Below are 14,883 nucleotides of genomic sequence, written 5' to 3'. Positions count from 1 at the left end.
GTGTATCTGGGCTCCTGACCAATCCAGCCCAGAGCTGGGCCAAGCTGGGCAGAACCTCCAAACACAGGACCCCAGCATGGCAGGCACCCCTCTAGCCATTGCTCTTTCTGGGCCTCCCAAGGAACATGGGGGGCCTGCATTTCATCCAAAACCCCTTTATGGTTAGATGAGAACAGCTGGGCTCCAAGAGAGGAGACGGGCCTTCCCAAGTCACACAGCCAGTGAGCGTCAGAGCTGGGGCCAGAGCTGGGTCTGACCCCACACAACTCCACCTCCCCACACACCAGGTTTCCCAGCCCTGTTCCTCATGATCCCCCACACCCAGCCCCTGCCCCTGGAGCCGAAGGCTCTCCTTTCTGCTGTAGCCACCCGAAAACTCGCACTGAAGATCCACACACCCACAACAACTCCTCCATGCACCCCAGCACCGACCTGGGGTTAAGCTGCTCTGTGTCAGACCTGGCCCCAGGGTGCACCTGGCCCAGCACCAGATCTGGGATACAAGAGGCCGTGGGTTGCAAACTTAGTTGCCTCGGAGGCAGTGACCAGACAGGCAGGGACCCCCAGTTGGTTATCTTCGCTGTGTAATAACCCAGTCCAACACTTACTGGCTCCAAACAGGGACTGTGTATTTAGCTCCTAAGTCAGCAGTTTGGGCTAAGCTCACTGGGGATTCTTGGATCGGGCTGGGCTCAGCTGGCTTTGGTCGCATTTACTCATGCTTCTGCAGTCAGCCGAGAGCAGTGTGACTCCGCATGACCTCGGTGCTGCAATCTGTCTCTGTTCCACATGTCCCTTACCCTCTAACGGGCAGGCCCCCCAGTCTTGTTCTCATAGCAGCTGGGCAGTTCCAAGAGCGAGAGTGGAGATAAGCAAGTCCTCTGGAGGCCTAGGCTGGGAGCCAGCATGTTCCACTGGCCAAAGCAGGTCACGGGTCGGCCCAGAGCCAGAGGGTTGGGACAGGGACCCGGCCCTTGAGAGGAGGTGCCGTGTGGCCCAGCAGAGGTGTCAGGATGTGGGAGTGGGAGTAACTGCGGATACTTCTGCAGGTAATCTACTGCAAATGCTAAATACCTGATGAACACAGAGGACGTGCTCCACACAAAGCATTTGCATCAGAACTTTAACAAACCGCGTTCAGTTTCATCTTGAACAAAAACATGACTGAGGGCCAGATCGCGCTCAGGGCTGCCAGCTCGAGCCCTCTGCAAGACACAGTTAATGAATGTTTTTGAGGGGAGAATGAATAAAAGTGCTTCCCAATTTAAAAGACGCTTGGAGACTTCTGGTACCAGCAACTTGGCGGAGTAGATAACCTGAAAATCCCTCGCTGCAAACACACAGAACAGAAGATAAAATATAACAAATATTGCTTTAAAGGCAGGGAACTGATTAAAAAAAAAAATGAGGGGGAGTGTCAAGATCTAGAAACCAAAGGAAAACAGCAAACCCGCATGACAAAGGAGCAGACCCTGCAAAGACACAGGCAGGCACGGAAGGGCAGGTTTGGAGGTTTGGAGGCTCAGGGCAAAAACCTTGGTCCTGTACAACACCTTGGAGAGCAAGACCCCCGTCAGGCGAGAGGCTGAATCTAGAAATGGACGATGGCCAGAGGGTAAAAGAAGCAGAGCTTGGACCCACGACCACCAGCAGCCATCCCAAGAAGCCACTCATCACCTACAGTCACCAGCCAGGGACACTGGCAGCTCTCTGCAAGCCACACTTGGACAGCAAGTTCTCCAGCAACCAGTCCAGGAAGCCCTGTAATCACCATCATCCCCAAACGGCCGTGACTTGGTGACTCACTGACAGCTTTCCTAATTTCTGTCCCGATGTCCAGCTTTGGACTAGCCAAAGAAATCCAGATATGCACCTAACCCACCCCGTAGGGTACCTGTTTCCAGGTAGCCGCTCCAGCTTCCCTAAGCTGCAGGCTCCAAGCAGGGCACACCTGGAGTCCCTGGGAAGCTCCCCCGGCTCCGCCTGCCTCTGAATCTCCATCAGCCTTGCAAGCACCAGTGCTGGCTCCCTGCCACGGCCAGCTCCACACAGTCTTGCTTCTTCCCGGGTTGCTCTTCACCTCCATAGAAGAAAACCCTCCACAGAGGCTGGCCCAACCCCAGATATTTATCTCCAAATATGTGATCAAAATCAGTCTTCCAGGAATGCAAAGCTGTTTATCTTAGAAACAGCTATTGACATATTTTTCCTCAATAGAATAAGCTGAAGGAAAATCCATAAGATAGTCTAAATAAACTCAGAATAATCACTTAGTATGATTGAAGGTCCATTTGTGACAAAAACTCTTAACAAAACAGGAATAAAGCAGAACTCCTTAGCATAATACAAACTGTGAACGAGATACCTACTACCAAGTCATGGCTAGTGATGAAAATACAGGAAGTATTCTGCTAAAGGTCAGAAACACAACAAGGACACCAACCATCACCACATCTGTCTCACGCCATACAAAAAGTCTTAGCTTGTGCAGTAAGGGAAGGAAAAGAAATTCAATACATATGAACTGGAAAAAAAGGAAAAAAAGTTCTTTACCCACAAATTATGAGATTTCACACTGAAAATGTTTGACAATCTGTAAATAATCAAATGCAACCAATTCAAGAGCTGAACAAATGTGCAGGACAGCAGATCAGGATACAAAAAAAAAGGTGTGTTTCTCGACTACAGCAACAGATCATCAGAATTTTACTTTCAAAAAGATGCCAATAAGGGGCCAGCACTGTGGCAGTGGGTTAATCCTCCACCTGCGGCGCTGGCATCCCATATGGGCACCAGTTCTAGTCCCAGCTGCTCCTCTTCCAATCCAACTCTCTGCTATGACCTGGGAAAACAGTAGAAGATGGCCCAAGTCCTTGGGCCTTGGGCCCCTGCACCCACGTGGGAGACGTGGAAGAAGCTGCTGGCTCCTGGCTTTGGATCAGCGCAGCTCCAGCTGTTGTGGCCAATTGGGGAGTGAACCATCAGATGGAAGACCTCTCTCTCTCTCTCTCTCTCCCTCTCTCCCTCTCTCCCTCTGTCTGTAACTCTACCTCTCAAGTAAATAAATAAAATCTTAAAAAAGATAACAATAATAATAATACTAGCAACAAATTTATAGGATTGGGGAGGCGTCTAACAAAAGATGTGTATAATCTTTGCACAGAAAATTCTGACTATTAAAAACCATAAAAGGAGACAGATAAGCCATGTTCATACAGGAAGAGGCTCAATATCATAAAAATGGCAATTTTCTCAAATTTATCTATAAATCAAATTTAATAAATCCCTATAGGAAACTTTAAAGAACCTGATAAATTAATTCTAAAATACATGTGGAGGAATGAAGGGCTCAGGAAAACTGCAGCTCTTCTGAACAAAATGGAGGGAGGACCCGCACAAAATGGCCACCAAGACCAACAACAGAGCTTCAGGAACTGAAGCAGTGAGGTGTTGGCACACTAAGAAAATAAACCAAAGGGACAAAGAAGCCAGATGCTGACTCAGACACCAAAAGAAAGAACTAGCACTTTGGATCAGTAGGGAGTTGGGAGGGAAAACAAAAATGTTTATCCCTGCAGAAAAAAATAAAATAAAATCCTTAATTCATATCATACAATATTTAAAAAAAAGCCAGGTACATTATAGAATTAAATGGTCAAGAAAAACCATAAGACATATAGAAAAAAACCCAGAAACCTCTTTTCGTCTTCAGGTGGGAAATGATTTATTGAGTAAGACACAAAATCAGAACCTATAAAGGAAGAGACTGAACAATGAATACATTAAAATTTAAAACTTCTGTAAGACAAAAGACACAACAGTCAAATGAAAACAACAAGCTGCAAACTGGGAAAGAGATTTGCCATGCACATAACTGACAAAAGATTATTATTCAGAATATGTAAAGAACAAGAACAACAAGAACGAATGGAGTGCCTGCAACTCAACCAAGGGGGTGGGGGGCGGGATACAGATGCAGTCCCGAGGAGAGGAGGGGGAGGGCTTGTTAACATGCAGAGAGGTGCGCTGCATCCCTGGTAGGAGATGGGGAGAAACACTGGATTTCACTCAGTGCGAACTTGATCAGTACCTATATGGATCAGGCAGTTTTCTGCCATTCCAAAGTCTGGGAAGCTCCAGTGTCAGTGATGAGGCAGAGAGATTGGAACCCCTATACTGCAGATCAGAAGATGGATTTTGGCAGCAGGTAGGTCAGTCGGGTGGTTGTCACACCTGCCCCGCGACCCAACAATCCTACTCCTAACTCCCACATAAGCCACAGGGAAACGTGCACCAAAATTGCCAGTGTAGCTTTGTTTACAAAAGAGGAAACCGAGAAGCAATCTAAACATCCATCAACAAGACAACAGAGCACAAATTGTGGTCTGCTCACTCAATGGAATATCATGCAGAACGTACAATGAATGAACCGTAATTAAATCTGAAAAACATGGTGAGTGAAAAAAGCGAGTTGCAGAATTTTGCATATAGTATATTATCATTATGAAATTTCAAAGCATGCAAGACAATACTATATGTTATTTAGGGAAACAAAAACACACCATAGTAAAAGAATAAAAATATGTATGGAAATGAGAAATACCAAATTCCTGACAGCAGTTTCTGCTAAGAAGGAGGGAGAGGTTGTAGGACGGGGAACATTAGTGATATCGGTGATGTTTTTCTTTCTTACATGACATACACAAAAATAACTCTCACTCACACACACACACACACAGGCAAAACGCTGACAAAGCTGTGTGTTATTTACATGTCTCCCATTTTATTCCCAACACTTTCCTGTACGCTTGCAATATTTTATAACGTTTAACGCAGTAAGTTGCTCTGAGTGCGTAGGAGACCTCACAGGTAGAGTGCTGGGCACCGGCAGGGCGTGTCAGAGCACCTGCCTCTGCACTGGGTCCATCCGACTGGGAGACTGAGTCACCACTAGGACAAAAGGGAGCGGAGGTCATACGACCACATGGGGTCATCAGACGCGGGACTTTCCTTCCTGCAGGACATCGCAGAGCCTTTCCTATAGAAGATGACCCTCCAAGAAAAGGAGTCTTTTCCAAAGCTTTAACTCAGAGCCCACTTCCTTCAGGACAGTGCAGGCGTGGCCTCACAATTCCCAGACGCCCAGCCCCGAGCCTTCTGCGTGTGTAGGAGTACTTGGAAGCTGGCGATCACAAACCGGAGCTGTCAGGTTTGCAGGCTTGCCCTTCGCCATTCTGACTTGTGTACAAACACTCTCAGCAAACCCAGACACCATCAGCAGGTGACTGGGTAGACACTCCAGGAAACAGCCAGCCATCAAGAGGCATTAACCCCAGAGACCCAGGACATGCCTCAGCCTCCAAGTCATCGCAGTAAAGGGAAGAGCCACACAAAAACAGAGGACACGGTGTGTGCTTTCACACTGCCTGGGGAACGTGGAAGAGGCGGAAGGAAGATGGTGCAGGGGCAGGGTGGACCAAAACTTCGATTTCAGTCATCGATCATGGATCGTTGATCTGTCATTGAGCTGCTTTAGCTTGAATTTTCCAAAATGCTGTGTAAGTGGAAGCACACACTATGTACTCTATGTTTTCCAGCTCTTTCACTTAATACAATGCCTTTGAAGTTGACCCTTGACCCACGCCCTGTGTATCAGGGCTAATGCCTTTATAAAGATTTATTTATTAACTTGTTTGAAAGTCAGAATTACAGAAAGAAAGGGAGAGACACAGACAGAGAGAGAGACATCTCCCAACCACTAGTTCACTTCCCAAACGGACGCAATAGCTAGGGCTGGGCCAGACTGAAGCCAGCAGCCAGGAGCTTCTTCCAGGTCTCCCACATGGGTGCAGGGGTCTAAGAACGTGGGCCTTTTTCTGCTGCTTTCCCAGGTACATTAGCAGGAGCTGGATCAGAAGTGGAGCAGCCAGGACTCAAACTGACTCCTATATGGGATACTGACATCATGGGCTCTGGATTAACCCACAGCGCCACAGCACTGGCCCCCAGGGAATTATTTCCCCCTGACCTTGGGCTCCAGACCCTCCCCACTGGAAGGCAGAGAAAGTTAAGGCCCAGAGTTAACACTCAGATTCAGGCTGGGCGGTGACAGCAGCTTTACTCCCATCCAGCTTGATCTTCTGAGACTTCCCCTCCAGGCTCCGCCTCTGTGTCACCTCTGACCTGCCCATCGCTGACTCTGACTTCCCCCTCCTCCCAGCGTCCTCCTGAAGGGGAGCACTCAGGGGTGCACTCAGACCCCCACGGCTCTCACAGGGCAGCCTCGGGGCACAGGGGTACTTCCCAGACCCCACCTGTCCCACAGGCAGCGCCCCCGCCTCCCAGGTGGGGGAAGTGGAACCTGGAGGCAGAGCCCCACCCCCGCCTCGGTCTCTGCATGTGAGGAGGCGGGTTTCCCTCTAGATTCAGCACCCAGCACTCCCAGCACCGGGCAAGCTGGCACCCTTCCAGGGCCCGCACCAGGTCGGGACAGATGAGCCTGGGCCAGCTGCGTGGCTGCTGGTGGCAAATTCAGTCTTTCCTAATGGACTGATATCCTTAGGGAACCAAGAGCAGGATGCGCTTAATAAAGTCATTATTCTGCCACCCAGCTGTGCAGGGCGGGAAGCTGACAGGGAGAAACAGGGCGCTCTGCGGTGAGGCCTCGCCAGCAGGGACAGGAAGCCGAGCCGGCTAATTGCCATGGCCCCAGACTCCTCAGACCTGGAGGGGTGGGCAGAAGACGGGCCTCGTTAACTGCAGCAGGTACAGAAACGCCCGCCCAGTGCCGCTGGAGTCCCATCCGGACCTGACATGGGTGTTCGGGCCCCAGAGAGGTGGCGAGGAGGAGCTGTGGGGGTGCCCCCGCGCTCTCCTTCCAGCTGGCTGCGGCTCAGCCCCGTGCACGGAGAACTGAAGCACACATGGCTGTATGTAGAGGAAGAGTCAGAATCAGTCGGGGAGGTGACATCAGCAAAAATGGCTGAGTAAGGACCTCCAGAAATTCTCTCCTCCATAAAAGCACTGAGAACCCTGGCAAAAATTGTCAGAATCAACATTTCAGAACTCTGGAAATTAACCAAAGGCTTGCAGCAATCTGAAATGCTTAATCAAGAAAAAAGGCTGATTGTCAGCAAGAAGAGCCAGCTCCGTGGCATTTTAACATATCCTATCCCCCCCCCCCCCCCACCGCAGCTCCACGTACCTCAAAATTCAACAGGCACGCGGAAAACCAGGAATCTGGCCGTCGGGCTGGGGTTAGAGCTCCCGCAAAACCCCTTCCCAGAGAACTGTCAGTCTTTCTCCTGTCTGGCTTTTCCCTGAAAGACCCCACCCACCCCCACCCACACATGCAACACTGTCTTTATTTGAACTGACTCCGTGCTCACTCAATGCAAACCGCCTGTCTCCTGCCCGAACTGCTTGTCAAAAACCATCAGCCGCAGCGGTTAAACATTGCAGGTGCCCGAGGCAGTCGATAACGGCTGAGGCAAACAACAGGTTAACTAGAAAAGCATAAAAGTAGAAGTCCGGGACAGGAGCCCTCCATGGGGACGTGCCCGCTGACTGCCGTATTCCTGGAAACCCGCAAGGTCGTGCAGGTGTGTGGGCTGGGTGCACGCCCAGGGGAGACCCGCAAGGGCCTGTGCTCCCCTCTGGCTTGGAGGCTCAGCACCGTGCCCAGAGAAGACTAAGGCAGGGTAGTGAGCCACCTGATGGAACACTGAAGGGACGCCTCCCACACACCCGCAAAGACGGGGAGAACGCCTGTTGCTTCCAGGAACTTCAAGAGTCTCTGCCCAAACATGAGCTGACCAGGAAGCTCAAACACAGAGAATCCTGTAAACGTAGGTGACACGTTTATTACGTGTACTGTGCTGAATTCAAGGGAGTAGAGGGTGATTATCCGTATCACAGCGAGGCAGGCGATTTCACACTAACTATTGGACATCCCTGGTCTAGAAAGGACAGAGCGGGTGGTCACTGTTCCCAACGTTTATCTGTTTCCACTTCCATTCAACTCTGCCAGCGTCCAGGGGTCTGCCTCAGACTTCGACACTGTCTCTTGATGGAAGGAAAGAAAATATAATTCCTGTTCTAGCTCTCTAAATTCTTAGCAGGGCAGATACCTGTTAACAAAAGGCAGATGAACAAGAGAAAAAGAAAAGCAAGTTTATTGCCTGTACAGTACACATCACATGGGCAAGAGCCACACCGTCTCAGCTGAGTGGTTAAGAAGCCACAGGTGAACAGGATTTTAGCAAAGAGCAGTATGGCTTTTTTCTTTCTTTTTTTTATGAAAGTTTTTATTTAATAAATATAAATTTCATAACTTTTGAATTATAGTGGTTCTTTCCCCAAAACCCGCCCTCCCACCCCCAAAGTATCCCACCTCTTACTCCCTCTCCCAGACCATTCATCATTAAGATTCATTTTTAATTATCTTTATATATAGAAGAGCAACTCTATACTAAGTGAAGATTTCAAAAGTTTGCACCCACACAGACACACAAAGTGGAAAGCACTGTTTGAAGACTAGTTTTACCATTAATTCTCATAGTAAAACTCATCAAGGACAGAGGTCCTACATGGGAAGCAAGTGCACAGAAACTTCTGTTGTTGATTTAACGATTGACACTCTTATTTATGACAGCAGTGATCTCCCGAGGCTCTTGTCATGAGCTGCCAAGGCTATGGAAGCCTCTTGAGAACACAAACTCTGTCATTATTTAGACAGGGCCATAATCAAAGTGGACGTTCTCTCCTCCCTTTAGAGAAAGGTATGTCTTTCTCTGATGGCCCCTTCTCTCCACCAGGATCTCACTCACAGAGATCTTTCATGTAGCCCATTTTTTTCCACAGTGTCTTGGTTTTCCATGCCTGAAATGCTCTCAAGGGCTTTTTAGCCAGATCTGAATGCCAGAAGGGCTGATTCTGAGGCCAGAGTGCTGTTTAGGGTGTTTGTCATTCTGTGAGTCTGCTGTGTGTCCAGAGCAGTATGTCTTAGAGTGACAACACAAAGGAGCAAGAAGGTTCAGGCTTCACGAGAGGGCAAACTACGGGAGGGCAGGAGGTTTGGGGGATCTGCAGGTGTCCCCCCTGGGCTGCTAACAGGCTGGCTCCCACAGGGGCTTCTCCTGCTGGTTATAGGCTGGGAGAGGGATTAGAAAGATCTTTTACCAGTGTGAATCCTGACATGAGGAAGCTGACCTTTAGCTCAACAATCCTCTGTATTCGAGGGAGAAATGTCTTGGTTTCATTGATGACTCTTTTTTACAAAAATATTTTTATTTTTATTTGAAAGGCAGAGTTACAGAGAGGCAGTGGCAGAGGCAGAGAGAGAAAGAGAGAGAGAGAGTCCTTCCATCTGCTGGTTTACTCCCCAAATGGCTGCAACGGCTGGAGCTTGGCAGATCTAAAGCCAGGAGCCAGGAGCTTCTTCTGGGTCTCTCATGCAAGCACAGGGCCATCCTCTACTGCCTTCTCAGGCCATAGCAGGAAGCTGGATTAGAAGTGGAGCAGCTGAGACTCGAACCGGCACCCATATGGGATGGCGGGCTACAGGCTGGGGCTTTAACCCACTGCCACAGTGCCAGCCCCCACGGATGACTCTTTGCAGCAAGAATTGTGACAGCTTGGAGAACCAGCATCCCCTATCAGAGCCCTGACTTGAGTCCCCACTGCTCTGCTTCAATCCAGCTCCCTGCTAATGCTCCTGGGAAGGCAGCAGAAGACGGCCCAAGTCCCTGGGCCCCTGCACCCACATGGGATGGACTTCCTAGCTCCTGGCTCCTGGTTTTGGCCTGGCCCAGCCCTGGCTTTTGCAGCCATTTGGAGAATGAACAGCAGATGGAAGATCTCTCTCTCTCCCCACCTTTCAAATAAATAAGTCTTTAAAAACAAAAACAAAAACAAGAACTGTGACAACCTTCTAACTCAGACACTAGGACACAGGCACAAGGGCTGACTACAGAGGAAGTTCTAGAAAGGGAAGGTCCAGACACACCCCAGTGGCCAAGTCCTGCTACTGGCTGCTCCCTCCTCCCCAGGAAACCAGTGAGAGACCTGGGACAGAGACACCAGCGCCCCTCACCTCACTCTCAGTGTCAGAAATGGTTACTGCTACTGTTTTCCTCCAGGTGAAAACCACCAGGAAGCAACCACAAAATCCAACACCAAAACACCTCTCCTGAAAGGTCCTGCCCAGACCTTCCTGTCTTTCTCGGGCTCTCACACTAGGGCCCCAGAGTCCTGTGAACCTCACTTTCCAAAGTGTGCACCTGCTTCATGCAGATCCAAGCAGAATTTTGGCTAAAATTCAACTTTGGTCCAGGAATTCAGGATGCTTCCGTATTAAAATTAACAATATCACATGAATAATTCAGAGAATATAAAATTCACACACTTATCTAGATAAAGGGTTGGGAAATTTGCTCTATAAAGAGCTTGATGATAATAAATATTTTAGGCTTTATGGGGCATATACAACATTTGTTGCATTCTGTGAGTTTTTGCAAAACAATTCTTTGGGAGTATAAGAATCCCTTCTAGGGGCAGGTGTTCCGTCTATGATTCAGATACTGCTTGGGACGCCTGCATCTCATGCACACCCTGGAAGGCAGCAGTGACGGTTCAAGTAGTTAAGTTCATGCCACCCACATGCGAGGTTCAGACTGAATTCCTAGCTCCTGGCTTCAAGCTGATCTAAGTTGTTATGGGCATTTGGACGGTAAACCAGCGGATTAGAGCTCTCTCTATGTATCTGCATCTCTCTCTCCCTCCCTCTCAAATTAAATAAATAAATAAAACAAATTCTTTGAAAGAATCACTTTAATTTACAGGTAGTATGGAACAGAATACCTGGGTTAGCCCGTTTTGTCAACTCCTGATCTAGATAGATATGCAAAAGGCACATCTAAAATCCGAGAGGTCCGCGCCATTGTGCAGTAGGTTAATTCTCTGGCTGAGGCGCTGGCATCCCATATGGGCACCGGTTCTAGTCCCGGCTGCTCCTCTTCCAATCTGGCTCTCTGCTATGGCCTGGGAAAGCCGAAGATGGCCCAAGTCCTTGGGCCCCTACACCTATGTGGGAGATCGGGAAGAAGCACCTGGCTCCTGACTTCGGATCTGCAGAGCCCTGGCCGTTGTGGCCATCTGGGGAGTGAACCAGCAGATGGAAGACATTTCTCTGTCTCTCCTCTCACTATCTGTAACTCTACCTCTCAAATAAATAAATAAAATCTTTAAACAAACACAATGAAATCCAATATCCACTCCCAACAGAGCCGTGGACAAGCTAGAAATAAGGCAAACGCTTCATTTTTAAGTGATAAGACTAAGAATTACCCATCTGAAATTAAAAGCAAGTCAATCTTAATGTAGAAACACTACTAGAGGCATTTGCACTGAATTTGGAAGTGAGACAAAGATATCAGCCACTGATAATTTTCTTTTAAATGTCTCTGGAAGCTCTAGTCTATGCAGCAAGACAAGGAAAATAAGTCTTGACAATGGTAAATGACCGAATTTTTTTTAATAAAATCAACTTAATAAGTACTGTTGTGTATTTTACTAAGATAGTCATACAAAACAAACACATAATAAAGTTAGAAACTATATTTGAAAATAGTCCCTAAACTACAAAATCTCAAGGAATAATCTTCTCAGGAACTGTACATGAACCATATGAGAAAAACTCACAGATCCGCAATGAGCATATAAAAGATAGCACTCAATACCCCAGAATGGAAGGGATAATAGATTCTACAGGTGCCAGTTTCCCACAGATTAATTTACAGATTAAATCTGTTTTTAATCAATATGATGCTTTAAAATAAAGCGATTCTCAAGTTTACTTTTTAGAATAAATAAATGGCATTGAAGAACGTGGCATCTATAAAGACAGAAAAGTCAAAGGAACAAGATGAAAACCTGGAAGGGGCCCTTGTTAAGTACAATCTACCATATGCTAAAGGTGACAGCTGGATTCCAGAGAAGAGGAAATTACTGGCTGCATGGCATGGGACACAGCAGTTAGCAGTCTGAGAGATGCACTTGTCGCCCTCACACTAGACACCAAAGTGCAGTTCAAAACGGGCAGCTGCTGTCATCCCCCCTCCTTCTTCCCTCACAGATCTCTGTGGATGTAAGACCATGGAATACGGACCCACAGCTGCCAACATCCGACTCTGCTGTGAACCAGGAACCGCCTCTCAGAGCGCCACCTTCCCGGCTCCCTGCCTTCCTACGGGAAGCACAGCTCCTGCCGCCGCGGCAAAGGGTCCCCCCCCCCCTCCGCCTCGCACACTGGCCGCCTCTCCTGAGCCTGGTGTACAAGCCCCACCCCGGGCCCAGGCTCTGGTTCCAGCCAATCCCTGTGTGTTTATTCCCCACGTTCTGCCACGCAGACCCTGCAGGAACGCGACACTTGATCCAAGTTAAGTCTCGCTCTGCTATCCAAACGTCTTCCTGTTTTTCTGCCTCTAAGCCTTGGCTCACGAAACACAATCCGTTCCACTTGGAACATTCTCCTTCTTTCCACTGGCTACCACAACATTGCCTGTCTTCCTGCTCCAATGCCACCCTTCCTGACAGGTCTCTTCTGGGCCTCACGCTCGAGGAAAGCACCCCCACCCCACCCCCACGGCACTAGCGTTCAACGGGATCCTTTACGGTGTCAGCAACAAAACCTTGGCTCAAACCAGCTGCAGCCAAACAAGGAATGTATTGGTCCAAGAAACTGAAAACTCCGGGCCTGGCTTCATCCGGGTGTTAGAACATCACAGAGAATTCACAGTCCCTCTTCTGAGTTGGCGGCACACTCAGGCAAGCTCTCCACTGAGAGCTGACAGGTGTGGTCTCCCCAGCCCCACGTTCCCACAATGAACAGAGAACTTCTCTCTCCTGATGTTTCCAACAAACGTCCCAGAGCTGTACCCCTTGGGCCTAGCCTAAGTCCTGCTTCCATCCTTGAGCCCATCACCATGGGAACGGGGGGACGGGAGCATTCTGATTGGCTCATTCCATGTGATGATCTACACTGGCAGGGTAGAGACTGCCCCAACTGTACCACAAGGACCGACAGGTAAGAGCAGGTGACTCTAGGAAAATCAAGATGCCATGACCAAGAAGGAGAAAAGACTCATCCTGGACAGGAAAAACAAGATAACATGGCCCAGCGCATCCAGCACAGAGCCCTCCCCCTCCCCCTCCCCCTCCCTCTCCCTCTCCCCCTCTCTCCCTCCCCCTCCCCTCCCCCTCCCCCTCCCCCTCCCTCTCCTTCCCCCTCCCCCTCCCCCCTCCCTCCCCCTCCCTCTCCCTCTCCCCCTCTCTCCCTCCCCCTCCCCCTCCCTCTCCCCCTCTCTCCCTCCCCCTCCCCCTCCCTCCCCCTCCCCCTCCCCCTCCCTCTCCCCCTCTCTCCCTCCCTCTCCCTCTCTCTCCCTCCCCCTCCCTCTCCCCCTCTCTCCCTCCCCCTCCCTCTCCCCCTCTCTCCCTCCCCCTCCCCTCCCCCTCCCCCTCCCCCTCCCCTCCCCCTCCCCCTCCCTCCCCCTCCCCCTCCCTCCCCCTCCCCTCCCCCTCCCTCTCCCTCTCCCCCTCTCTCCCTCCCCCTTCCCTCCCCCTCCCTCTCCCTCTCCCCCTCTCTTCCTCCCCCTCCCCCTCCCTCTCTCTATCTCTCCAGGTTCTATGGTTTTGAAGTCTCAGTTCCATCACTCCCCCAGGCTGGGAATGCCGGGCCCTTCAGTGTTAGCCGTGGTCCAGCAGAGGTCCTGTTGGGGGAAATGATCAGTGAACGGAGAGTAGAAGACGCCAGATGAGACCACATCAGAACAGACTAGACCAGAACACACAAGCTCACATCAGACCAGATCAGTCCAGAACAGACAAGACTGCACTCAACCAGACTAGAACAGACAAGGCAACATCCAACCAGTTAGACCAGAACAGATGAGAATAGACCATACAGGAGCCCCTTCCACTCGACCCTCCTGGCCTGTCGTGGGTGCAAAGTCTCAAGGGCTCAGTTCCTAGCAGCTTCATTAACAATATCCAGAGGTCAGAATCCATACTTCAAAATCCCAAATGGAACCAACCCACACCATCACCATCACCATCACCATCACCATCACCACCATCGCCATCGCCATCAGGGGACGGTCAGTGACATTTGGAAGTTAAACCCACAAGTCTGGTGTCCAGCTGGAAAACTGAGAGCGCCTTTCCCCACGATGCACAGGCGCTTCCGGCGGGGCCCGCTCTCCTTGCTGCCCAGCGCCCACTGCTCCCTGGGAACCAGCTTCACAGCTGTGTCTCAGCCCTGTGGGCGTGTGAGACGCCGCTTCCTTCTGGAATCAGAGGAAGGAGGCACCTTGTGGCTCTGCGTGTGCCTGCTCCGCACTTCAAGCCCCCTCCGGGAAATGCCTCTTTTCCCACTGAGAAGCACGCACCGATCTGGGTGGAGCAAAATGAGGTATGAGCAAAGGTGCCAGTCGCAGAGGGAAAGTCTGAGCCCAGAATTCTGGATCAAAGGCACCCAGAAAAGGCTCCGGAGCCGGGGATGGCCCAGGGCTCTCAGTCCACTTGCCCCGCTCAGCTGCGTCTCTTGGGAACACCTTCACCCACCTCTAAGTCCCAAGGCCAAGGTCGTTCCCGAGCAGGGGAAGGAGGGTTTCCCACCTATCCCGCCCCTCACTCCTCTCTACCTCTGCTGCACACGGCTGGGGGAGTGGGGGAGATGAAATGAGGCTTCTTGCAGAAGACTTGGGCTGACAGCCATCATTCAACAAATGCCTCTCACCTCTCCTCTCACCGAGCTGGGGCCAAGTTCTCCGATAAATAGGCCCTGCTCACCCAAGGGTCAGGCACGGCCATGGTCTCTATTAAAAG

At 50.1% G+C, this 14,883-nt stretch overlaps 1 protein-coding gene across 1 annotated transcript in view; it reads right to left on the bottom strand.

Moving 5' to 3' along the window:
- Nucleotides 1-4,732: 4,732 nt before the first annotated feature.
- The window catches only part of LOC149124416 (uncharacterized), a 66,378-nt gene continuing 56,227 nt past the window's right edge, over nt 4,733-14,883 (bottom strand). The window contains exon 5 of the mRNA XM_089304923.1: nt 4,733-5,554. The gene's annotated coding sequence lies outside the window, so the exon portion shown is untranslated. The remainder of the gene's footprint in view (nt 5,555-14,883) is intronic.

Source organism: Oryctolagus cuniculus, chromosome 10, assembly GCF_051225735.1.
Source record: "Oryctolagus cuniculus isolate XC-2025 breed Fujian yellow rabbit chromosome 10, ASM5122573v1, whole genome shotgun sequence".
NCBI lineage: Eukaryota > Metazoa > Chordata > Mammalia > Lagomorpha > Leporidae > Oryctolagus > Oryctolagus cuniculus.
The sequence above is the reverse complement of the archived record's forward strand: the minus strand, read 5'-3'. Positions and strand labels throughout refer to the sequence as shown.